Raw genomic sequence first — 26,662 nt, forward strand, 5'->3', positions numbered from 1 at the left:
ATGATATGTAGGAGGACTACTGGGCCTTGAGAGCAGGCTGTGAAGACTATGCCCAGAGTCGGACACACACACACACACACACACACACACACACACATATATATATATATATATATATATATATATATATATATATATATATATATATATATATATATATAATATATATATAGATAGATAGATAGATAGCTGTGTGTTTGTGTGTGTGTGTGTACTCGTATATATACAGCTCGTAGTTTTCTTGCAGCTCGTAGCAGATATTCTGGGACCCATGTGTGTGACAAGAATACTTCGACCGAAAACCTAGTGTAGGCTTCTTGAGCAAGACTAAGGCTCACACTGACATTCGATTTTTAAAAATCCTTTCATAACCACAGTAAGACTTGCAGGAGGAACAGAGGACCTGAGGAGGGTTTACACGACCCTTACTTGACGTATTCAGAATCGATATTAGTTTTGTGAATCGACGTCCAAAGTAACATCTGGCAACTCCTCCTCCCACCGGCCAAACGTTTGTGGGTTGTGTTCCGAGGTGGTGTTTATTATTAGTACAGTGGTTGCTGAGGGGCAGGGTGAGGATGGCGCATTGGACAACGTTCGTAGCCAAAAACCAGTAATCGTGCGTCCATTCTCAGATTGACTACGAGACCTTTGGGCGGTTTATATTTACTAAGGTCTGTTAAGTAATATATTCTCGTCTGTCGATTATGTTCAACTGCCAAAAAAAAAAAAAAAACATTACTAGGCTGACTGGTGAATAGTTAACGCATTCATTGTGATAGGTGAACGTAGATATATGGTAATAAGCTGTAATTCATTGTGATGAATGAACCTTTTTTTTTTTTTTTTTTCTAACGCAGAGAATTAAATTAATCCAACAAAAAACTACGCAACACATGGACTATCTTATATGCCTTTAAAGGTCTCATTCACGGCTTTGATATCGCCCGCCTTGAAAAGGCGGAACGATAATGTTTTTGCCTGTGTGTATGTGTGTGTGTGTGTCCATTACAGTATATCTCATAAACGGGTTAAACCATCAACATTAAACCTTCAGGGTATCAAGATTTGGCCAAAATCTTGGCTGAGTTCGAAAATGGGCACTCGGGGTAGTCAAGGTCACCAACATGGCTGCCAAAGGTCAACTAGTTTTTATTGCCTGCATTTAGCGCTATTATATCTCATGAATGGCTTGAGCTATCAACATGAAACTTTCAGGGTATCAAGATACGGCCTAAATCTTGGACTAGGCCAACAGCATATTCTGGTGGGTGATTAGCATGCGGCTCCCGAATCCTTTTCTTTCATTTGTGTTTGATTTATAATTTGGTAACCCGTTCCCTTCACCTATCACCATTTAGATGCAAATAACCACCGTCTACACTGAATACATGTTACTTCTGTCTTAATTTAGGGTTGCCATACGTCCGGATTTTCCCGGACATGTCCTGCATTTAGGTGTGAAAAATTTCGTCTGGGAGGAATTTTAAAATATCTCCAAAAGTCAGGAAGTTCAGGTTCCATCATTTATCTCGAAAAAATTAATATACTCTTAAACTCTGTAATGACGAGAGAGAGAGAGAGAGAGAGAGAGAGAGAGAGAGAGAGAGAGATTGATTGATTGATAATTTTATTGAGATAAAATTACAGTGATATTTACATTATCTCAAAGGGATGGGGGTGCATACGCAGTCTCCACCCCGACTAACTTATTAGATTATAATTAGTTCAACACATACTACTTAACTCTATTATTTGCACATTTGGCGTTTGCACTAGTAATCATTACATTGATTTACACGATCCCGCCCGTAGGCAAAGACTACTTTTACCACATACATTACAATTTGGTGATATTATCAGTCGGGTTATATAATTATATAGACAGCAAAATGCTTGTGTTTGCCGTCATAGATGCAGGAACACATGTGCACCTGCAGGTACAAACATGTACGCTGGCACATATTTATATCAGTACACAAGCTTACTGCACCTCCATACACGTTCTTTGGTCACATACAAAGCGTATTTATAATGTCTTGTTATATCACAACCATATGATACACACTTATACAATGTATTTTAGTTGTTTGCAGTCTTTCAGGATGCTGTATATTTTGTCATTATTAAACATCCATATAATCTGTTTTGTTACCTCGTTTATTTTGCTGTTCCTGTACTTATCTAGCATTTTACAATATATAGTGTTCCAGCGTGTGAGATCTTGGGCTGTCACACAACCTGCACAAGAGAGAGAGAGAGAGAGAGGCTCTCATTGTTTTCGTCAGCTGGTAAGTATTGCCAACTTGGCTGGTTTAGTGCTAGTAGCCAGCTAAAATTTCCTGCCTCTTCCTCTTGTTCAGCCACGATTTTTTTTTTTTTTTAATATATATACTTAGTGCTGTTATAGCCAAAAAATAAACGGTAATTGCACAAAATTATTGGCTTAGTTTTCATTTTTACACTGTGGCACTTGTTATTTTTATGATCTTATCCTGCATCTAAGGCGTTGTTACATTTTAGTCATAATCTTGCCAATTCTGTACTTTGCCTATTTTCCAGTATATTGTAAAAAGAGTAAAGAAGGCGCTCCAATCGGATTGATCCTGTGCATGTTTATATCCAAGGAATGGTTGAGGTTTATTGCTCACGTACTGTAAAGCCATTAAGGGATGAGTGAGGCTGGTCACTCTCATCTTAAATGTCAGGATGATGGATCATGGATGGATGGATGGATGCAGTACAGTAGCACTGGTACACACACACACACACACACACACACACACACACACACACATATATATATATATATATATATATATATATATATATATATATATATATATATATATATACGGGATTCATAATGCCAAAATCCCAAAGTTTGTGTTGAGGGTGGGGGGGAGCATTGGTTTCAACGGTCTCCGGTATTTTGACTGTTCAGATATGGCAACCCTATCCTAATCATGAGTAGTGTTATATTACTAGCCAATTTTTATTTATTTTTTTTTTTACATGGTGGGTGTTGTGGAAAATTAATTAGTTGTCTATTTGCACGGGATTCTTTTTATCACATTTTACTGCCTCAGAGGTGTATGGAACTAACATCTTTTAATACAGCACATCATTTCCCTACCTATTTGCCCACCACCTGGTGGGTAAATGGGTAGGGACAGATCATGAAATATTTGGCCCCCGGTACAGAGATTCCAGATTGACTAAGACCTTGAAAAAGGGATGTAGATGTTTTTGGGGATGGCTGGGTAGTTTTCTTGTCAGTTACGCATTGTTGTCAGTTTTTTTTTTTTTTTTTCCCGGGTATAATTGGTCATCCAGTCATATTGGCAACTTTGGATAGAGTGCCTCGAGATTAGACTCGGAAATGTCACATCCTGGACTGGGATTATTACCTCCGCCAACGAAAGATAGAGGTTATGTGTTCATTTATATCTGGTTGTTCAGATGATATCTCCAAAAGTTCTCGATGAATTTCAATGAAATTTGGTGGAAGGGTGGGCTTTGGGTCAAGAAAAAAATGATTAAGTTTGGGGGCGGATCTGGATCCGGATCAGGAGCTTGCATTGGCATTGGCGGATGAATGAATGAATGAATATTGAGAAAAGCTAGCACCAAGCATAGGGAGGCTATGTGGCACTAGGTCGCAAAGAAGGAAGGACAATTAAATTAGATGCAGATGATGCAGAACAGAAATAAAAGCCATAACATTAGAAACAGAAAACGTAGAAGAGTTACCAAGTAAATCAATAAGCAACGGGGGGCGGGGTAATAGAGGAAGCGAAAAGCAGAGCGGCGGACGTGGAGTAGGAACGGGCAGTCATTGCAGTCAAGAAAGAGATGTCAGATAGTCAGGGGGCAGTTCCGGCGTGAACAAAGTGGCGAGGGGTCATCACTCATCAAGTGACCATGAGTGAGGCGGCTGTGACCCAAGCGAAGGCGAGCAAGGACAGTCTTCCATCGACGATTGGGATTAGTGGAAACAGACCAAGGAAGAACAGAAGGTTTAACGAGATGAAGCTTGTTGGTGACCTGGGAGTCCCAGGTAGTTTGCCGTAAGTTGCGGAAGAGGCGAGAAGAATTGGAAAACAATCAAAAGCAGGAATGGGTCGAGGAGAAGGCGTGAGAGCCCGAGCAGCAGAATGAGGCAGCGAGTCTGCAAGGTCTTTACCGGCAGTGACAACTTGACCAGGGACCCAGCAAAAATGAATCGACTTCTTGCACACAGAAAAACGGAGGAGGCATTCCTGAATTTGGGTGACAAAGGGATGAGAAGATGGAGGGGCCTGTAGAGAAGACAGCTAGCTCACTGTGAGAGTCGGAGAAGATGACAGAAGAGAAGGAAGCGGAACGAAACATAGACCAGAGCAAAAAGAATAGCATAAAGATCCACTGTGAGAATACATGCAACAGAAGGAAGGAAACCGGAAAAAAGAAGACTTAGGGGAGGCAACAGCAAAACCAACACCATGAAGTGATTTGGAACCATCGGTAAAGATAGGAGTTGCAAAAGAATGAAAAGACGTGTTCAAGAAAAAGGGAGCTAAGTGAGACAGGAGAAAGAAGCGAGCGAGAACAACGATGAAAAGAAGAACAGACCGCTGGAGGAGGTAAAAGCCAAGAGAGGAAAGAAACAGGACGAAAGGCAAGAATGAGTGGAAAGGTGAAACTAATAGACTGAAGAAGAGCAGGGACACGGTGGGAGAAAGGGAGGAAGAGATGAGGGGCTGACTGAAAAGGATGACAGAGAGGAGGAGGAGGGCGGAGCAATTTGTTAGAAGGAAACTGACGCAGACATGTCCTTTATGTGTTTTTGTTTGTGGGGCAACAACTCACTGTATAGTCAAGGCTTGGGGATGGCGACCCTACCCCGTCCCTGTCCGAAAAATTATCAGCTTTCCCAGTTAATGTTGGTTAGGTTGGGGGTTAAATTTGGTTGGATTTGGTCTGATTTGGTATACTAGGTTATATTAATTAAAAAGCACTTCGTTCATTTTTATTTCCTTTTTTTTTTTTCTTTTATGGCTTCAACCATGTACAGGGATTAGGCCAGGTTAGGTCAGGTAAGATGTTTTCACAGTTAATGTACGTTAGGTTGGGGTTAAGTTTTGTTGAATTAGGTCTGATTTGGTAGGTTAGGTTAGATTAATTATAGAACTTCGTTCAATTTTAGTTCCTTTTTTTTTTTTTTTTTTGTATATGACTCCAACCACGCACAGGGGTTAGGGCAGGTTAGGTTAGGTTAGGTTAATACTAAAAGGTAAATAATTCGTTCGATTTTACAGTTTTCATCTCGTATTTGACTTCATCCCCGTAATGGAAGTTAGGACAGGTTTGGGTATGTGATCATTAGCGGTTGAAATTATCAGTTAAAATCAAAATATGGGTAAATCCTACCCCCAGGGAAAAAATTAACCCGTTGAGAGCGATAGGCCTCATTTGGGACTTATCAGATCGAAAGTGATAGGCCTCAAATGAGCGCGATTTTTAAAGGCGTTCCAAAACCACGCCACAAGGAGTAGGTGGCTGAAATTTGTATGGGATATAGGGGCAGGTGGCAACTCTCGATACCACCCTTGCACTGCCCCATATACGCTCAGAATAAGCGCGCGGGCACCATGGAGCACACACTAGTTTTCCTCCCGTGACGCCACCAACCCCGCACCAGGCGCTGGGGGATCTATACACACATACACACACGAGAGAGAAACGGGATCTGCACACACACACACACACACATACACGAGAGAGAGAGAGAGAATGCGCATTTTTCTGTGAGAGAGAGAGAGGGGGGGGGGACATTATTCTGAGAGAGAGAGAGAGAGAGAGAGTTGATGGTACAGTAATCACGTGATACTTGCAAAGGCCATGGTAAATATAGGCTGTTTTTCCCGGACAATGACCTACCTCAATCACCGCGGGTGGTGGGTGGGTTGCTCGCGCCACCACCTGTTCATCTTCTGACCATTTTATCTCACCACCACGTGATTTCATGTGGTCATACATACATAAATACATATATATATATATATATATATATATATATTGCCGGATGCGCGCGAACATGTCCAAGACGATGATATGTGTTTCATTCAATTCTGTAAGACTCGAAATTTCAGCCAAATCGTCGCTTGGCGCCCGGTACCTACAGAAGCATGGTTGCTCTCCACGGGTAAAATTCGTATATACCTATATGCTTGGGGTTTCATTCACTCGGGACTTATATTTGAAAGATCATATTGCATCTCTTGAAAAATTTGCTTCCAAGAGATTGGGTGCGCTAAGCCAACTCCGTACATTCTTTACCCTTTCACAGTTGTTGACTTTATACACGGGTTTTATTCGCCCCTGTTTAGAGTACAACTCTCATGTGTGGGGAGGCTCCCCACATACAGCCCTTCTCAACCGGGTGGAGTCAAAGGCTTTTCGTCTCATCAACTCTGCTCCTCTTACTGGCTTCCTTCAACCTCTGTCTCTTCGCCGCACTGTTGCATCTTTATCTCTTTTCTATCGCTACTTCAATGGTCACTGCTCCTCTGAACTGTCTGATTGCATCCCTCCACCTCTACGACGGGTGCGTTGCACTCGTCTAGCAACAAACTCTCATCTTTTTTCTGTCCAGCTATCTAATGCAAGAGTTGACCGTTGCTCCCAGTCCTTCACTTATGCAACAGGTCAACTCTGGAACTGTCTCCCTCTGAATTTCCTGCTTCCTATGATCTCCAGTCTTTCAAACGCAGTGTGTCCAGGCATCTCGAAATGAACGGATCTTGAATTTGGCTCTCTCTTGTATTGTTTTTTTTTTTTTTTCTTGCAGGGAACGGTTTGCTGGCTCCTGGCCTTTGGTTCTTTCTTTCTTGCATAAAAAAAAGTTTAAGGATAATATTTCGAATTTGACTTCACCCAATTACAAAGCTTAGGATTCGTTTGAGGTGGAAATTGTTCCCTAAATCATGCAAAAGAGGGTTATTTCTTACCTATACTGAAAAAAAAAAAAAACTATGAACTATACAAAAAAAATCCCTAATTTCCTGTACTTATTGTTATCATGAAACTGTTATTTATGTTTTATTCTTTCAGATAATCTAACTGTAATTCTCCTATTCCTACCTTTTCTCACATTATTAATAACAAACTTTCTAATAACAGTGAGCCAAGGCAATATAAAGGTATGGCGTATCTGAAAAGGTATAGGCAGATACAACGAGAAGTTAATGAACTATTGGTCAGTAGTAGTGAAGAGGATGACTGGTCTAATCAGAATATAAAAATTCCTAAACTTAGTAATCATAACAACTTTGACAAAACTATAAGTTTTCATGGCCAGCACTAACGTGGAAATACAGGCTTATCCCCCTTAATGTCAACCGATTCGGAAGAATCAAGCTCAAATGATGATCACTACCACCGTAGGGGGTAGGACAAAAACTCACCGGACAAAAACTCACCGGACAATAATTCACCGGACAATAATTCACCGGACAAAAACTCACCGGCAAATATCTAAGGAGGACAAAAACTCACCGAAATAAAAGAAAGTTTTTTATATGTCAGATATGTTTAAAAATGGTATATTTATGTATTAAAAACTTTAAAACATAGAAGATTATTTGAACTATAATACTGAAAACCTGGTCCATTAAATGAGTTATTCAAAACAAAGTGAACTCCTAGGTTTAAAAACGGACACACTGCCCAACAGCTGGAAGGAATTCCTCTGTCGATTTCATACCGGCAACTATATCTTCACATAAACTCTTTAAACGTTTCTGAAGACGAACATAGTTTCTCTTGGTTCTGTTCTTTGGAGGCTCCCCTCTGTCATCCTGCAGCATCATGGTTTTGACTAAGGCTTCATCCTTCCTAATGTTATCAATAACAGTGTAAAAAGATGGACGGGAATGACCAACAAGCTGCTTGAATGATGAATTCCAGGTTTCACTCATATTGTTTGTTCGAGCTGCATCATTTAGGGTATTACTGGCACGTTCCATATACCTGGCAGAAAAGGAGGTGGAAGTCGTCGAATATTGGCTTGTAGTGATTCTGGGCCTTCATTATTTCCAGGAAGTCGTACATGACGGAATGTACCTGTAACATATGTCCTGTCGAAGTATGCAAGGAGGTCTTCAAATTCTTCAGGGGTGTTGTCCTTCAAAAACTGCATACCTTCCTGCACCTTCTCTAATGGAAGAAATGCTAACCCATCCATCATTCCACAGAACAGTCTGCAATCATCATTTTCACGGTAGCAATTCACAAGCCCTAATTCCTGTATCTTACGCCACGTACTTTGCGTCAAGTGGAAGAAACATCCTTTAGTGGGTACATGAGGACCTAAATGGTACTGACAGCTTGCATGGCAGCTTTCTCAAAATCTAGTACAATTTCTGTGGGATCTGGTGTAAACCCTAGCCTTTCACACCCATCTACAACACTTTGAAGCAGTTCTTCATATATATTTTGTGACTTTCCTGACAGGAATGCATACACGCAAGAAACTGCTGTTTCGCCTAATGGGGCTCTAATAACATAAAGTTGCTGGAAAATTTCTGGAGCCATAGCATAGTTCCCGTCCATTAACTACGTACTGGCCCGGCACAGTAATCGTAAGCACTCATCAGTAGCATATACAACCACTCTGTTGCAGGCATCCGCACCACTGTCATGCAACAGGAATCGTCGTGGCTGTTCACCAGATGTACGTTTCCAATCATCTGTAATATTTAGTTCACGTACATTAGCATTATAGAGGTTGGTGGACGACTTGGTAATAGCGATCATGAAGAAATTAAGTTCAAATTTATTTGGGATGTCTGTTCCACTGAAAATACCTCCACCGTTCCTAATTTTCGTCTAGGAGATTTCGATGGCTTAAGAGCTTATTTTCGAACGGTATTCCACAGGGAGATTAGCTATTTGAGGGAATGTCAGGTTAGTGGGGATCCCCAGGTCATAGTTCAGGCGCAGGAAGCACGTGGGGACGTCCGTCAGGTGTCTGTGAGGGGGGAGGTGGTAGATAGGAATGTAGTCCAGGTGACGGAAATTAACTCAGCTCCAGTACCAAACAGACGTTCGACCAGTGAGAAGTATAACGAGTTAATAAATATAATATACGGAGGCCAAGATAGATATATTCCTTCAAAACCGTTTAGAACTAACAATTCAGAACCAAGATGGTTAAACAACAGATTAAAATCTCTCATAGGCCAAAGGAAAGGAATATATAGAAAAATAAAACGTGGAGAGGAACACTTACGTAACCGGTACACAATTTTAAATAGAGAAGTAAAGAGGAGATAAGAAAAGCAAAGAGAAGTTATGAAATTAAGGTTGCAAGTGAATCAAAAGTAAACCCCAAGGGTTTTTATCAAATGTACCGAACGAAAAATAAAGATAGGATAGGACCACTCAGAACAGAATCAGGTGACATTACCAGTGAAGATAAAAAAATGTGCTCCATCCTAAATAATTATTTCATATCAGTATTCACCAAGGAAAATCTAAGCCTGGTCCCTCAAGCAGCAAATATTTACCATGAGAATACGGAAAATATTCTTAGTAAAATAACCATTAATAAGGAGGACGTATTGAAAGAAATTAACAAGTTAAAACCTCAAAAATCGCCAGGTCCGGACGATATATATGCAAAAATTATAAAAGAAACCAAAGAAGAATTATGTCAGCCACTTTTAACGTTATTTAATGACTCTTTAAGTTCAGGAGAAGTTCCAGAGGCGTGGAAAACCGCAAACGTAGTGCCCATCTTTAAAAGGGTGATAAATCAGCTGCGTCGAATTATCGTCCGATAAGTCTAACGTCAATAGTAGGAAAAATGTTAGAGTCAATTTTGGCAAATAAGATTAGAGAACACTTAGAAAGATTTAATCTTATAAACGAAAGTCAGCACGGATTCAGGCAAGGACGATCCTGCCTCACAAATTTGTTGTCATTCTACTCGGAGGTCTATGAGGCAGTAGATAGCGATAAAGCTTACGATGTTATTTATCTGGACTTCAGTAAAGCTTTTGATAGAGTCCCACACGAAAGGTTAGTTAGAAAGGTTCGAGCACACGGTATAGACGGCGATATCTTAAAATGGATAGAATCCTGGCTGAAAGGACGAAAGCAGAGAGTATTAATAAATGGAACTAAGTCGGACTGGGGATTAGTAACTAGCGGTGTACCACAGGGTTCAGTACTCGGTCCCTTATTATTTATCATATATATAAATGATCTAGACTTAGGAGTCAATAGCAGCATCAGCAAATTTGCCGACGATACAAAAATAGGGCGTATCATTAACTCGACTGACGATTGCCATTACTTACAAAAAGACCTCGATACATTGTCCAAATGGTCTAAAACTTGGCAAATGGAATTTAACGTTGAAAAATGTAAAGTACTTAACGTAGGCAAGACCATTGGAGATACTAAATACAGCTTAGATAACAAAGAAATTAGCAAATCGGAATGCGAGAGAGATCTAGGAGTTATGATTAGTAACGACCTTAAACCTAGGCAACAGTGCATTAATGCGAGAAATAAAGCAAATAGGGTCCTAGGATTTATTTCGAGAAGCGTGAGCAATAGATCATCTAAAGTAATACTGAAACTTTATCTAGCATTAGTAAGGCCACATTTAGACTACGCAGTACAATTTTGGTGTCCTTACTATAGAATGGATATTAATTCGTTAGAAAATGTACAGAGAAGAATGACTAAAATGATACATGACGTCCGGAACCTGTCATATGAAGACAGACTAAAAAGACTAAGTCTGCATTCGCTAGAGAGGCGTAGAGTAAGGGGAGACTTAATTGAGGTTTTTAAGTGGATGAATGGTATAAATAAGGGAGATATTAGCAAGGTACTTAAAGTGAGCATACAGGATAGAACTAGAAATAATGGTTTCAAACTAGAAAAATTCCGTTTCAGAAAGGAAATCGGTAGAAATTGGTTTGGTAATAGAGTAGTAGACGAATGGAATAAGCTACCTAGTAAAGTAGTTGCTGCCTCTTCCATTGAGAGTTTCAAGCATAGGCTAGATAAGCATACGACAAATAAGGGGTGGATATAGAATAAAGAAAATATTATAACCAATACTAACTAAAAAATAAATTTTCTTTTCAGGTTACACTATGATAGTCTCTATTCTCCTTTCACACTTTCCTGTAAAATGTCCACGCCAGTTTTTCTATACGGCGTGGTGTTCTTTCTGACTTTTTCCTGCCGGCTTCGGCTGGAGGGTTTGGAGGGCGGGGGAGAGCCTTCTTCTTTGCTATCCTTATCTCATTCTAGTAGTTCAGTTACTCTTCTAGGAGCTGCCTAGCATGGGCCAACCGGCCTACTGCAGTTATCCTCTCTTCTTATGTTCTTATGTTCTTATGTTATGTAATGCACCTCGCCTCTGCCGACGAAGATCACGTCTGCATGTATCCAGCTGACCAATGTGGGCACGAACCTCGTCACTTGCAGATTCCAATCCCTGAGCAAGCAGCTGGTTTGGGCGACCTTTAGTTTCTCTTGCCTGTTGTTTTAGGGTTGCTCTTAATTTTGTGACAGAAACTAAGGCTTCATCTGCTTCATGGTTGTGATCAACAAAGGAGCGCGGATTCTGCATCTAAAAACGAAAAAAAAAAGAAAAATGAATTCAGTGTTAGTTCTATCTATCTATCTATCTATTGCCGCCGTCTACACTGACTACACCACACGCTCTTCATCTTCCAACTTCCATCCTTACTCAACACACTACCCAAATATTTAAATACCCTCACATTTTCCATTTCCTCCCCATCTAGCCTCACTCCACACTCAGTCGCTTCATTCCTTTCAAACAACCTCGCACCTCCTTAAATATTCCTTATATTAGGGAAACACAACCTTAATGAAACTCCTTACATTTACATCCGTAGTTAGGGCTCCTTTACATTTCAGGCTTGATTGTTGACAGCACTGCCATCGTATCCACTCATTCTTCGATATCTTCTTCACGTACATATATCCATGAACGCACAGCTTTTGGCCACCCTTGTTGTTTTTGATGATCTCCATTGCTACTGATATTGATGTGAGAAACCTGAACACCAATACAATAACGGATAATTCAAACATGTGTGTCGAAGCATGTTTCAAATGTTTCAAGAAAAGCTGTTTCTAAAGCGTCGTATCCTCTTTATCCTCTTTATCCTATTCATAGTGTCAAAGCATGTTTCAAATGTTTCAAAAGAAGGTCTTTTTAAAGTTTCGTAACATGTTTCAAATCATTACTCGTTTTTATTCTCATTAGATATTGCTCGGTGTGTTTTTGTCCTCCTTAGATATTTTTTGGTGAGTTTTTGTCCAGTGAGTTTCTGTCCGGTGAGTTTTTGTCCAGTGAGTTTCTGTCCGGTGAGTTTTTGTCCAGTGAGTTTATGTCCGGTGAGTTTTTGTCCGCGCCCCACCACCATATACATGAAACTGAAAGAGTTGGTGACAGAGCACTTGAAGAAGGATTACCTACATGGGCTTCTAAAAATATTACACGTCAGGCTTTCAATGGTTTATTAGATTTGCTGAGAAAAAGTGGGCATGTCTTACCTACTCACGCAGGTTAATGCAGACTTCAAGACATGTAGAAGTAAGAGAAAAGTGTGGAGGACACTAATCCTACTTTGGGCTTAAATCTTGTTTGTAAAGTATGCTGAATGCTCATCCAGAGTTTTTACAAGAAAATGATTCAAATGAACTTAATGTAAACGTAGATGGAATTCCTCAATATAAATCAAGAAATGAGCAGTTCTGGCCAATACTTATCAGATGTAGCTCCTTCAGACCAGCATGAGCTGCTTTACAGTATGTTGTGGAAATACTAAGCCCAATTCAGCAGAAACTTTTCTGAATGATTTTCTTGAAGAATATAAGCAGATTTCAGAGAATGCTTTAGTTACTGTAGGGAAAAAACTGTCTGTCAGTATTGTATCATTTATCTGCGATGCAACGGCTCGATCTTTTATAAAATGCATCAAAGGCCATAATGGGTATTACTCATGTGAGAGATGCAAAATTAAAGCAACCTGGGACTCACATGTTCTTGTACACAGGCCTATATTGAAAGATCGGATGAGAAATTTAATCCTTCTGCAGCCGTGGGTCTGGAATTTTCTCTGCACCCCTGGCTGATGTCTGGGCCATTTTCTGAAGTTTTGAAAAAAAAAAAAAAAAAAAAAATCTTGCCATATTGAAGAGAAAGTTCAGACGCACCTAACACTGCAAATCACAGCTGCCTAGACCCATTCTGTGGCTTACAATGGAGCGCTAAAGTTGCAGAAATATCAGCAACTGATACCTGCCACCGGGAGATGCTGCCAGTGCAATTACGCGAGTGTTGTTATTTTTTGTTTACCCCCCAGAACAATGCGAATGGTGCTGAAATGTTAAGCATATATGAGATATGATGATATCGAATGATTTCAGTACATAATATGTTGGGAATGACTGGAAAAAAAAATTATTATTAATATTTTTTCATTTTATATAAAATATGTTTATGGTAGTTTCAAGTTATTATTTTACATTAGCATTGTGCCCATGCTTGGAAAAGGAAGTGAAAGGGCTGAATTTTAAGTCCTAAATGAGAAAATTGACCGTCCCCTAGGGCTAGGCTCTCCCAAGGAGAATGAAAGTGGATGGTCGGGTGGATTAGCACCTGGTCAGAGCAGATTAAGAAGAGGGGAGTGGGCTCTCAGATGGATACTCCCATACCACGTGCATGGCTAAAATTAGCATCGTAATGCAGTTTGAAAACTACGAATAAGTTTAATTATTATGAATAGAGATAAAACGCAGAAATAAATACGTTTACAGATGGGGGAAAACGTATTTGTACCGTAATAACACGTTCACTATTCTCTATCATTTTACCTTGTTATTTTCGCAATGTATGTTGCTGTCTCTCTGTCGTGAGGGTGGGAAAGTGTGATGTTTTCTGCCTGGGTAAACGAAAAGGGTAAAGCTGTATGTATCCCAACACTTCGCATGGTCAGAATAAGATAAACTCGGAGTATCACACGGTAACTGAGTGTGATATCATATTCAGGTCCTACGCATGATTACATTGCTTTCTGCATGATTCTGCAATGAGTGTGAGTAATTCAGAGTCATAAGCAGGAAAAAAGGACGTGGATAACAATACAGGAACATACACTGATACTGGCAAGGCTGGCAGAGTAGGGTGGAAGGGGCTAAATGTTTGTTGGAGCTAACTTCTATATATCTATCTATCTATTGCCAGATGCCTCAATCCCGTTTGGGGTGGCCACAAACAAATCGCCTCCAAGTCGCCCTGTCCCCCGCCATTTCACTGCCCTGCTCCCAACTCACACACCCCTCTCTCATATACCTCTCCACCCCATCCCTCCATCTCATCCTCGGCCTCCCCCTCCCTCTTCCCCCCTCCACCTCACTCACATACACTCTCTTCGTCAGTGTTTCACCCTCCATCCTCTCCACATGGCCAAACCACCTCAGTGTGTTCCTCATAACGCTTCCTATCACATCCATATCCACACCACAACGCTTCTTTATATCCTCATTCGTCAGCCTGTCTCTCCATGTGACTCCACAGGCTCCTCTTAAATAACTCATTTCCACTGCTCTCACTCTTGACTTGTGTCCTTCCAACAACGTCCAAGCTTCACTTCCATACGTTAGAGTTGGTATCACAATACTGTTATGTAGTAACTTTTTCACTTCCATGCTCACTTCCCTGTTTCTTATCACTGCTTTCAAAGAACCAGCAACCCTTCTTCCCTGCTGTACCCTTTCAGGCACTTCACCCTCCAAACCTCCATCCTTACTCATCACACTACCCAAGTACTTAAACGTACTCACAGGGTCAACTTCACAGGGTCAAAATACGATGAAATTGGCGTATCACACGGTTGCCTTTAAAACAGCATTTTCCATACCCTATGCCTGTTCACTTATTTTACAAACAGAATCTGCAGTCATTACCACTCTGTCTAGGGCAAAAAGACTGTAATAATCATAAAAGGAAATAGAAGAGGGCTGGCATCTGAGAAATAAATACAGAGCAGAATAATTACTCAACGTCAAGTGCATGATGCGATGAGAGCAGGTCAAAAGTCAACAGAGATAACTCATTGTCTGGGGAACACAGTATTTGTGCAGAAGTCACTTACAAAATATAATCTACTTTACACAATACCATTATCTTACACTTCTGTATCTTACTTTGTTACACTACACTAAGTACTATACACTATTTACACTGCACTCGTCCACACAGTCAGTACTCTGCAATGGAATGATACTCGAGGAAGCAGGGGGGGGTAGTGCCACACATTTGATATTCATGTCTGTTTAGTAGTACTGTAATTTTAAGTTAGATAGGGTGTAACCTGAATATTAGTCTATAATTTCCTATCCTAAGTAGTAATTCATATGTTAATGATTAATGTAGGGTTAACTTTATTTTTATATGTATCTCTGTATCTATGCATTGGGTGATGTAATTGTGGATGTTGAGCTATGGGAATTCCTTGCCTGGTCGAGTAATGAATAACAGATGCACGCAGCTCTTCCCCCTTGTTTGTGCGTCGTTGCCGGGCGCCGAGTTTAAACCTTAAACAGAATAATGATGAATATACAATTCTTTCCGTATCCTAGTTGTGAAATGTTTACTAATGAAGCTGCTAGAACCCAAATATGTAAGATTAACAGTCCAAAAGGCCTAAATAATGTCATTTGTGAGGATTTAAAGGTCCCGTTTGTCTTGGCCGTCACTAGATGGCATGAGCTGTCCTCACATTCAAAGTGAGATAGTGATAGAATCAGTATCTAAATTAAGTAAGGAATAAACCCCAAATTTTCCCCAATTCAATCAAAAGTCCTGGCGTCATGGGTACACTGCTAAATAAATTGTAAAGAGAATTGAAACCCACTATATTTCAAAAACACCACCTCATTTGACTTAGCAGTGGCGTCGCTAGCGAGCTCACTCGAGCCCCAGACGTCGTATATAATGGACGTTTGTTCAGGTGAGCCGTCCACATTTCTTCTTCCTCCCCCTCTTTTTCTTTGTTTAATCCTTACTTGTCATGGACTATATGAAGTAATATTGTTGAAAGTTTAACTTAGTGACTCGAGCCCCAGACGTCGTATACTGTATAATGGACGTTTGTTCAGCCCACAGACACCGGCGACGTCAGTGTGAGCATGACGCCTTTCCCATAGTATTGTCCAAAGACTCGAGCATACACACATTACACTATCATTGAATTATTATATAAACCAAATGTAATTGTAACAGTATTATTGATCTATCAAGTGAATTTTATTTTGTAAATAAGAAATGGAAATTTGGAAGTGATGTAATCTGGTAACGGAAGAGTGAAATTCAAAACCATTAACCGTTTTCTTTCTTGTAACTAAGGTTAGGAAGTTAGGAGTGTGGAAGGGAACTTAGTGATTGTGACCAATGATGTAATTTTGAAATGAACCTCGAGGCTAAACAAGCCCGAGTGATTATGTATTCTTGGTGATTATACAGTGTTTGAATAGTACCTCGAGGCTAAACAAGCCCGAGTGATTACGAATTCTTAGTGATTATGTTTTTTTTTTCTGAATTATTCCTCGAGGCTAAACAAGCCCGAGTGATTATGCATTTTTAGTGATTATATAGCAATGATGATTATGAACTGTAAATAGTACTGAACTGATATTGGATTCTGGAGAATTGCATGATGAGAGTATATTATATGGATGAAAATGAACACGAGTAATCATTCTTATTGGTTCGAGTCTATGCCAGCCCGAACAGATAACCCATGCTCGTCAAAAGGTCCCTGCCTTGAGGCTATTGTCGAGCCCAAGAATAACTGACAAAAAGAAAGTATGGTACAACAACTCCATACATCGCTTGTATGTATCAAATTGTTTTCACCTGGTAATAATGTTGGAGGAATGATCATCCAAACCATGATCTTAATGTACAATCTGTCATACTTTAAAGGGTGTTGTAATTAAAAATGTTTTGTGGAAATTAGCATAAAATTATTAAAGTAGAGTAAAGTATATATCATTTTCTTTTCTTTATTAGTGTACCTAATCAAGGAAATTATGTTCTCAAGCCAAATTCACTCCCCTTCCAATTCAAGATTCCTTTGCTGAGGGAACGACGACCACCTGTGGTACTGACTAAATCTAAGCTCGGCCAAAAACTACAAACGCTACCACAATATTTCTTAAATTACTATAAACTATTATACAAAATCGAGTACCACTTGTATTATCCATGGATGAGTTGATCAGTACAACAACAGGTAAGAATATAAATCACTAGCATTACACTGGATGAACAATAACGGTGGGATGGAAAAGCCTTTTACCGTTATACTGGAAAGGGAGGATGACCGATCAGTGAGGGATAGAATAGCGAGAAAACTAGAAGAGATGGAGTCCCTACTACCCCCTGCCAACCCATTCCAACCATTAAATTCAACCTGTCACTTGTTCACGAGATTGAAGGAGAAGGTTCACACTAAATCCGGGGATATTCCAATCCTGGAACTCCACCAGTTGCAAGGACTCGCTGCAATGGCCAGATTACAAATGTTCTTTGAACTAGTGGTACAATGTGACCCAAACGATTCCACCCACATGCAAATCGCTAAGAGTAGGGTCGGTTCGGAGTTAGCCATGTTTATACACAACCATCAAAGAAACCATCGCGCAGACTCCTGGCTAACACTTAACCTGCCACGCGACAGTGCCGTTTTAAAACGGTCCGACAATTCTGCAGCCAGTGCCAGTGCCGTTTTAAAATGGTTTAAAATAAAAAACTTCATTTTGACCACAATTTTCAAGATTCGCGGGTAAAAAAAGGCAGGCATGTAAGGTAACTGTTCCTCTACCATCCCCCAGGCTGTCAAGGCCATACACTCACTCGCTCCCCCTCTCACGCTCGCTCTGCCTCACTCTGCCTGTGTTCCTCACCCAGTGCTGTACATAGTGAAAGCATTTTGTAAACATTTTCATGTAAGTGTAAGTTGTAAATATTTTCTTGTAAGTGTAAGGACTATATAGTGAAGTCAAGTTGTAAATACCTTCTTGTAAGTGCCAGGACTGTACGTAATGAAGTCAGGTTGTACCTATCTTCAAATAAGTGTAAGATAATGCATTCACAGTGAGAAAGACACACTAATGGTGATAGATGCTGAAGTAATAAGTGATCAGAAAAGTGTACTGAACAATTCTATGCCTTCCCAGCATAAATACCTGAGTATACCTTACACAGAAAACGGCTTTCTCTCACGTACGTGGTGAGCATGTGTTTGTAACCTTTTTGTAAATATTATATAGTATGTAAGTAGTTGTAAGTAGGATCCAAGTAGGGCATCACTGCCCAGTGTTATGTCTGAGAGCACTTATGTTTTGATTGAGTCATGACTTCTGTAGCCGCACCGCCTCTCCCTCTTTAGCCAGTGGGAGCTGGCGATCAGTAGCTGTCTGTACGGGTCTGGGGATGGACATGGATGTTGTCCTCTGCTGTTGTATAAAGGTTCAAGACGGTGTTTAATATATTGTCAGAAAACTACTACAAGACTTTGCCTTCACCTGCAAGTGGCATAAAAGGGGGCATTGACAGCATTAACACATGAAAGAGTTGCTATACCTGTGGATGGAAAGCTGATGACAGGGAGTGCTGGAGCTCCCATTTCATCAGCCCTCAGGACTAGTTCCTGACCATCCCCCTTTGCTGAACTTTTTCAGTGTCTCAGTTACACAGAGAGCAGGCCAGCATGCTCTCCAGTACAAATTTCTCTAACTATCTTCACCAAACTACATGCACAGTACACACTACACTTCCTATTCAAAATTCACCATAATGGCGTCGATTCACCAAGCCTCTGAGTCCCCAGGGGGGGGGGGACCATAAATGCCCCCATCTGCCCCTCTCCCGGTGATAACTCGAGGTGCCTGGAACCACTGTCTGACTCTCTTCTTCTTCATTTCTGCAACATTCGCGGCCTTTCATCTAACTTTCGCTCTGTTGAGCACCACCTCTCGTCCTCTAAACCTCACCGTTTTCTAACGGAGACTCAGCTGTCTGAGGCAACTGACAGCAAACCCTTTTCTGTATCCTCCTACTTTCTCTATACTCATTTCAAAGCCAAAGGTGGCTGTTGTGTATACATACGCAACGACTTATCTTGCTCTCGTGTTCCTGAACTTGATTCTTCTGAATTCTCCACACTCTGGCTTCGGCTTTCCTGTCATTCTCTGACTAAATATATCTGTGCTGTTTACTTATCCCCTAATTCTACTGACTATCAAAAATTCTTCGACTATCTTACTTCTACGATGGAACACATTCTGTCCATTTCTCCTTTCTCTGAAATCTCCATTCTTGGAGATTTCAATGTTCACCACCACCTTTGGCTCTCATCTCCTTTCACGGATCCACCTGGTGAACAAGCCTACATCTTTTCTATCCTTAATGACCTAGAGCAGCTTGTACAGCACCCTACCCGTATCCCTGACCGCCTTGGAGAGAGCTCCAACATACTTGACCTCTTCCTCACAACTAATCCTTCTGCTTACTCTGTTAATCTTTTCTCTCCGTTGGGCTCCTCCGATCACAACCTTATTACCTTAACCTGTCCTATCACTCCGTTACGGCCTGTGGACCCTCCAGGGAAGCGTCGTCTGTGGCATTTTGGAGCCGCGGACTGGGAGGCCCTCAGGCAGTACTTCTTTGATTTTCCCTGGAATGATTATTGCTTCCATGGCCGTGAGCCATCTGAGTGTGCCTTGCGCATTACAGAGGTTATTCTCTCGGGCATGGAAGCATACATTCCTTTCTCATATCCTTTGACTAACGCAAGAAAACCTTGGTTTAATCACGCTTGTTCTAATGCTGTCCGCAACAAGGAGAGGGCCTACAAAAGGTACCGGAGCCAACCCACCCCTGAATCACATCGTCTTTACGTTTCTGCCCGGAATCGTGCTAAGTCTGTTCTTCGCTCTACTAAAAATAATTTCATCCATACTAAATGCTCTCAACTCTCCAACTCGAATTCTTCCCGCTCATTCTGGCACCTTGCCAAAAATCTTTCTAACAACTTTACCTCATCATCCTTCCCTCCTCTTTTCTACTCTGATGGTTCTGTAGCTATTTCTTCTACTGATAAAGCAGATCTCTTCGCACGGACTTTCTCCTCCAGTTCCACCTTAGACGATTCCGGTGCTGTTCCTCCATCACTACCCCCCTCTGACTTCCTCATGGCTGACATTAAAATTTCTTCAGTTGATGTATTTTCTGCCATCACTGGCCTCAGTACTAACAAGGCATATGGGCCTGATGGGGTCCCTCCTGTTGTTCTCAAGAACTGTGCTTCTATGCTTACACCCTGCCTAGGCAAACTCTTTCACCTTTGTCTCTCAACTTGTACCTTTCCTTCTTGCTGGAAGTTTGCTCTTATTCAGCCAGTCCCAAAGAAGGGTGACCACTCCCAACCCTCCAACTATCGTCCAATTGCTTTAATGTCCTGTATTTCAAAAGTTTTCGAGTCAATTCTTAATAGAAAAATTTAAAAGCATCTTTCCTATCACAACCTTCTTTCCGATCGTCAGTATGGGTTCCGTCAGGGACGCTCCACTGGCGATCTTCTCACCTACCTTTCAGACTCCTGGTCATCCTCATTTCGGGACTTTGGCGAAAGCTTTGCCATTGCACTTGACATCTCAAAGGCTTTCGATCGTGTCTGGCATAAATCTTTAATTTCCAAACTGCCCTCCTACGGTTTCTATCCTTCTATCTGTGCCTTCATCGCTAGTTTCCTTTCTGGTCGTTCTATAGCCGCTGTTGTAGACGGCCATCGTTCTTCTCCTAGATCTATCAACAGTGGTGTTCCTCAGGGCTCTGTCCTATCACCAACTCTCTTCCTTTTATTCATCAATGATCTTCTAAGCTGTACATCTAACCCTATCCACTCATACGCTGATGACTCCACCCTTCACCTTTCCATCCGGTTCCCGCAACGCCCATCTCAAAAGTTACTTCAACAAACAAGGGATGAGGCTATGGCACACCTAATGTCTGACTTGGCTCGTATCTCTGACTGGGGTAAAAATAATATGGTTGTCTTTAATGCATCTAAGACTCAGTTCTTACACCTATCAACCCGACAAAATCTTCCACAGGTGTACCCACTAATGTTTAATAATATTCAGCTTAATCCTGCATCATCCTTGAACATGCTTGGGGTTTCATTTACTCGGGACTTATCTTGGAAAAATCATATTACATCTCTTGTAAAATCTGCTTCCAAGAGGTTGGGTGTGCTAAGCCGACTCCGCTCTTTCTTTACCCCTGCACAATTGTTGACTCTATACAGGGGTTTTATCCGCCCCTGTGTGGAGTACAACTCTCATGTGTGGGGAGGCTCCCCACATACAGCTCTTCTCAATAGGGTGGAGTCAAAGGCTTTTCATCTCATTAACTCTCCTCCTCTTACTGACTCCCTTCAACCTCTGTCTCTTCGCCACTCTGTTGCATCTTTATCTCTTTTCTATCGCTACTTTAATGGTCACTGCTCCTCTGAACTGTCTGCTTGCATTCCTCGACCTCTACGACGGGCGCGTAGCACCTGTCTGGCAGCAAACTCTCATCCCTTTTCTGTCCAACTCTCTAATGCAAGAGTTAACCGTTACTCCTAGTCTTTCATTTATGCAACAGGTCAGCTCTGGAACAGTCTCCCTCTGTCTGTGTTTCCTGCTTCCTATGATCTCCAGTCTTTCAAACGCAGTGTGTCCAGGCATCTCAAAATGATCGGATCTTGAATTTGGCTCTCTATTGTATTTTGTTTTTCTCTTGGAGGGAACTTTTACTGCGGGCTCATGGCCTTTGGTTCCTTCTTCCTCGCATAAAAAAAAAAAAAATATGGGTATGCAGGACTCTGTAAAACTAATTTCCGAGCCTCGGTGAGCATTTTAATGGCGCAATTCGTTGTTTCCACATCAAAATCTATCATTTTAGCCAAAAAAAAAAAAAAGGTCAAAAAACAGCTGACACTGGGGTGACCCATAGGGCTAAAAAATAGCTGGCACGTGGCAGGTTAAACTTCTGCTTAGGAGAGAGTTTGCAATAGAAGTCAGTGTCGATCGAACATGGCAGAAGCTGGAGTCGATGAGCTTTGCTTGGGGAGAATCACCACAGGCTTTCACCCATAGATTCACTTGTCAATATGCAGTAATCGAGTCAAAGTTCCCCAATGAGAAATTTCCTAACTGAGATAAACAGATAAAGAAGAAGCTGTGGTATGGCTTACCTTCTGCTTCACGTGAGAAGTTGATGTGATTTCTAGATGATGAGTACCCATTGCGCAAATTCCTTGACCGTATGGAACATGAACGACAGTTACTGGAAGAGAGACAGATCCCTCACATCAATGCAGTACCGGTGAAGGATAATAATAATGGTAAAAGCCGGCATACGTTCCACCCCCTTCATTCCTGAAGGCCCGGCCAGTAATATGAGTATGGTGGAAACTAAGAATGAAATGGAAGAACTGAGAGCCCAAGTGCAGGAAGTGAAAACAAACCTAGAACGGGTAAGAGGCAGGCGAGTGATTAGGGAACCCCCCGCTGAAAAGATTGTAGTCACTGCCAAGCAACGTCCTACACTCTTCAAGAGTGCTGGCAGAGACCCGCACTGGGTCACTGTTTTGACTGTCGCAGACCTGGATGTCGTTGGGGAAACCGCGGGTGCCCTAGACATAAGCAGAAAGCCTCTACCCAGGCTAATTCCAACACGAATATCTCCCAAGACCCTAATCCGATAACAAGACCAGCCGATGGTCATACCTTTCCCACCATTAGTATCATTGCCAATGAGAAGGTGGTAGAGGCATTAGTTGATACAGGCAACAGTTACACGCTAATAAAGGAATCAACTGCCAAGCGAATAGGAGGAGAAATAAATTCACAACGAAACCCTCCTTGACTACAAGGAGTCACAGGTGCACCTTTGAGAATTTTAGGAATGCTGTGGACTGAAATTGGGGTCAGTGACGTAAAAATTCACAAACAGTGGTTCCCAGTAGTACCTAACTCGTACATCAATGCTGACCTACTCCTTGGGTGTGACGTACTGAGTCAAGCCCCCCTTCTTTGCAAGGACAAAAGTAGAGTCATGGAATGGGGAGGCACCTCTTATGTAGTAAATCACATTCCTCGCCAGAAGAACACAGTCTAAAAAGTATAAGTGAACCCAGTAGTGGTCACGAATCCATTGCAACTTTTCACTCAAATCAATCTCCTTACGGTGGAAAAGCTTAGTCCCTATCAGTCCAAATATGTGTCTGTCCATGTAAGAGAAGACCCAGGAACTAATTTGATTGTTCACCCCCAAGCCAAATTCAGTCATAACAGTCACCCCTATCTAGTCCAAGTATATAAGTTCTGAAAACACCATCTACCTACCACTCACTAATGCCACTAAACAGGAAAAGACATATAAGAAGGGCACGATTGTTAGGTCTTACGAGAAAATCGACAATCCTCCCTGCAAAATTAAACCACCACCCAAAATCATAACAACTTGCTGCCGCAAAATGACTAAACGAGAGAGAGTGGGACGCGTAAACAGAGGTTAAAAGAACTCATCGAGAGGCAAAAGTTGCAACATCTCACCAAGGCTTAATGTAAAGACATGTCACAGTTAATACTCAGTCATGACCCACTTTTTATGCTTGATGAGAAGGAGTTAGGGACTATCAGTGGCCCTCCTGCGCATATTAAGGTGACTGATCCCCAGCCCAGTCGTGGACCAATGTACCATTACCCCGAACAGGCCAAGCAGATTATTTCGGACATGCTCCAAGACATGGAAGATCGGGAGATCAAAGAACGATCAGCAGCGGCCTAGTTGTCACCTATAGTACTAGTGAATAAACCCGATGGGAGTAAACCGATGTGCTTAGACTACCGACAATTCAACAAACATCTCGCCACTGACATTTATCCTCTTCCTCGGTTGGAAGAATTAGTGGAACAAGCAGCTGGTCTTCAATACTATGTCACCCTTGACATGCAAGAAGCTTACTTCCAAATCATGCTAGATGAAGAGAACTGCGACATTACTACTTTTAGCGATGGAGTTACCTTGTGTGGGTTCAGACAGCTCCCATTTGGTCTTAACTGCTCCCCTGCAATCTTTTCCAGGCGGATGGCTTCAGTACTTACGCCACCCCTATGGTAAGAATGGGTCAGAAATTACCTGGATGACTTGATTCTTTGGGCTCATGACTTTCCTACTTTACTCGATCGCCTGAGGCAACTTTTCCAACTACTTACTGAAAATGGCATAAAACTGAATCTTAGTAAGTGCACATTTGGTCTTAAAGAGGTTACTTTTCTGGGTCATAAAATCTCAGTGGACAGAAGCAAACCCGACCCGAAGAACGTAGAGTTGATCGCGAAGATGAAAGCACCCACTACAGTGAAAGAAGTATGTCGTTTCCTAGGTATGTGTGGTTTCTACAAAAAGCATATCCCCTCCTTTGCTAGAATTGCTGTGCCTCTCACCAACCTAACTAAATCTTGAGTAACATTTATCTGAACGGATGAATGTCAGAAAGGCTTTGAACATCTAAAGTCTTGTCTCATCAATACCCCTGTCTTGGTTAAAGCTCAGATAGAACAACCATTCATTTTCACCACCGACATCAGAAACACCCACGCTGGCGAAGTCCTGACTTAGATTCAATCAGACGGGGCTAACAAACTGGTCAGGTATTTCTCTAAAAAAACTGAACCCTGTGAAGCTCGATATTCAGCGACAGATAAAGAGGCCCTAGCTGTAGTTCTTGCATGTCATAATTTCCATCATTATCTGTGGGGTGCCCATTTCACTTTAATAACTGACCTTCACTGTAATAACTGACCACCAACCTCTCACTAGTATATTCAAACAGAAGACTAAACACCTCGAATGAACCGGTGGATACTAGAAATGTGAGAGTATAATTATAACATCCAGTACCTCAAAGGTAAGAACAACTTTGTAGCGCACCAGCTGTCACGCCCAGTTCGATAAGCTACCTGGCTCAGGTTAGATCAAGAACAAATGAAGGCCCGCCAAATTGACGAACCAGTGTGGGAAGAACTAGCGCGATATCTTGAGGGTGGAGCAGTTCTGACCAAATGACTGCCCAAGACTACTTTAGATCAGTTTGCTCTCGTAGATGAAGTTCTATATTTTGTGAGAGAGAAGGCAAATGGAAGCCTGCATTTCAGTCTCATAGTCCCTCATCCGTTAGTAAAACCAGCACTCCAACATGCATATGTATTGTCAGGTCATCTAGGGCAAAAGAAAGCTGTCAAGAAGGCAAAGGAGTTATACTATTGGCAGAAACTCAAGGTTGATGTATGTGAATGTGTTAAAAAGTGCATTACTTGTCAAAGATTCAGAAGGGACACTGGATTGCAGCAACTGTGGAAAGAACTGCCTCCAGTGAATAAGCCATTGGAGAGGATTGGAATAGATCTTACTGATATGGTTGCTGGAATCCAGGGTTACCGATATGCCCTTACAGTAATGGACCATTACAGTTGCTTTGCTAGGTTCTTCCCCCCTAAAGACCAAACGCTCTACACACATAATAGACAAACTTTGGCAATACGTGGCAGATTACGGATCACCTCACAGTATTGTCCTAGATAACGGAGGCGAATTCACCAGTAGAGACTTCCAGAATTTCTGCCAGCAACATCAAATCACCTTATACTACATGACCCCTTACCATCCAGTATCACAGAGAGGATAACACCGTACCCTCAAGTCGATCCTCTCTGCTTTATGTCAAGGACACCCCCTTCATTGGCCCCAACTGCTCCAACCATGTCAGATTGCCATGAATCAGGCTATTCACACCTCAGCAAGACGGCAGCCATACTTCGCGTTCTTCTCCCGCCATCCTCCCAGACTGGTGAATGCACGACTTCCCTCAATTGATGGTGAAGATGAGTTGGCCACTGCACACACTGTCATCAGGGAAACCCACCAGAAGATGGCACACCGGTACCGAGATTAGCAAATAGGAGAAGGAAGAATCAGACTGTTGGTGTGAGGAGCTTGGTGTGGGTCAAAAAGGAAACGGTGGTGCCAGGTACATGTCGGAAGTTAAATGTGAAGTGGGATGGTCCCTATCATGTAGTGGAAATGTTCTTGGACAGCAGTGTATATATAGTGGAGAATGTCTATACTGGAAAACGAATACAGCGAGCTGCTGGGCTTGTGAAACCTTGTCATGGTGGTGAAGAATGGGTGTTGGAACCACTAGAAAGTGCCTTTACGCCTGACCCGGTAGATGAACAATTACCGCCCCGTGAAAGATGGCCTCCTCGCCGACTCACTGAGGAATATTGATAAATCTGTGAGGGCTAAAGAGTGTAACAGTTTATGGAATGGATAAGGAAGTGTGTGCGGGTCGGACTGGCTGACAGTTGACTGCAAAGAGCTATAATTTCAGAGAAAGAGAAAGAGGTTGAGATGGGCTCAGCCCAGTTCAGTGGAGATACTATGAGAGCTCTACTTCGAGGGGGCAGGGCATGTCTATCCCCCTCGCATTACAGTTGACAC

This window comes from Coenobita brevimanus, chromosome 79 (genome assembly GCF_032717465.1).
Source record: "Coenobita brevimanus isolate Jiangsu-jjx chromosome 79, ASM3271746v2, whole genome shotgun sequence".
In the NCBI taxonomy this organism is placed as follows: Eukaryota; Metazoa; Arthropoda; class Malacostraca; order Decapoda; family Coenobitidae; genus Coenobita; species Coenobita brevimanus.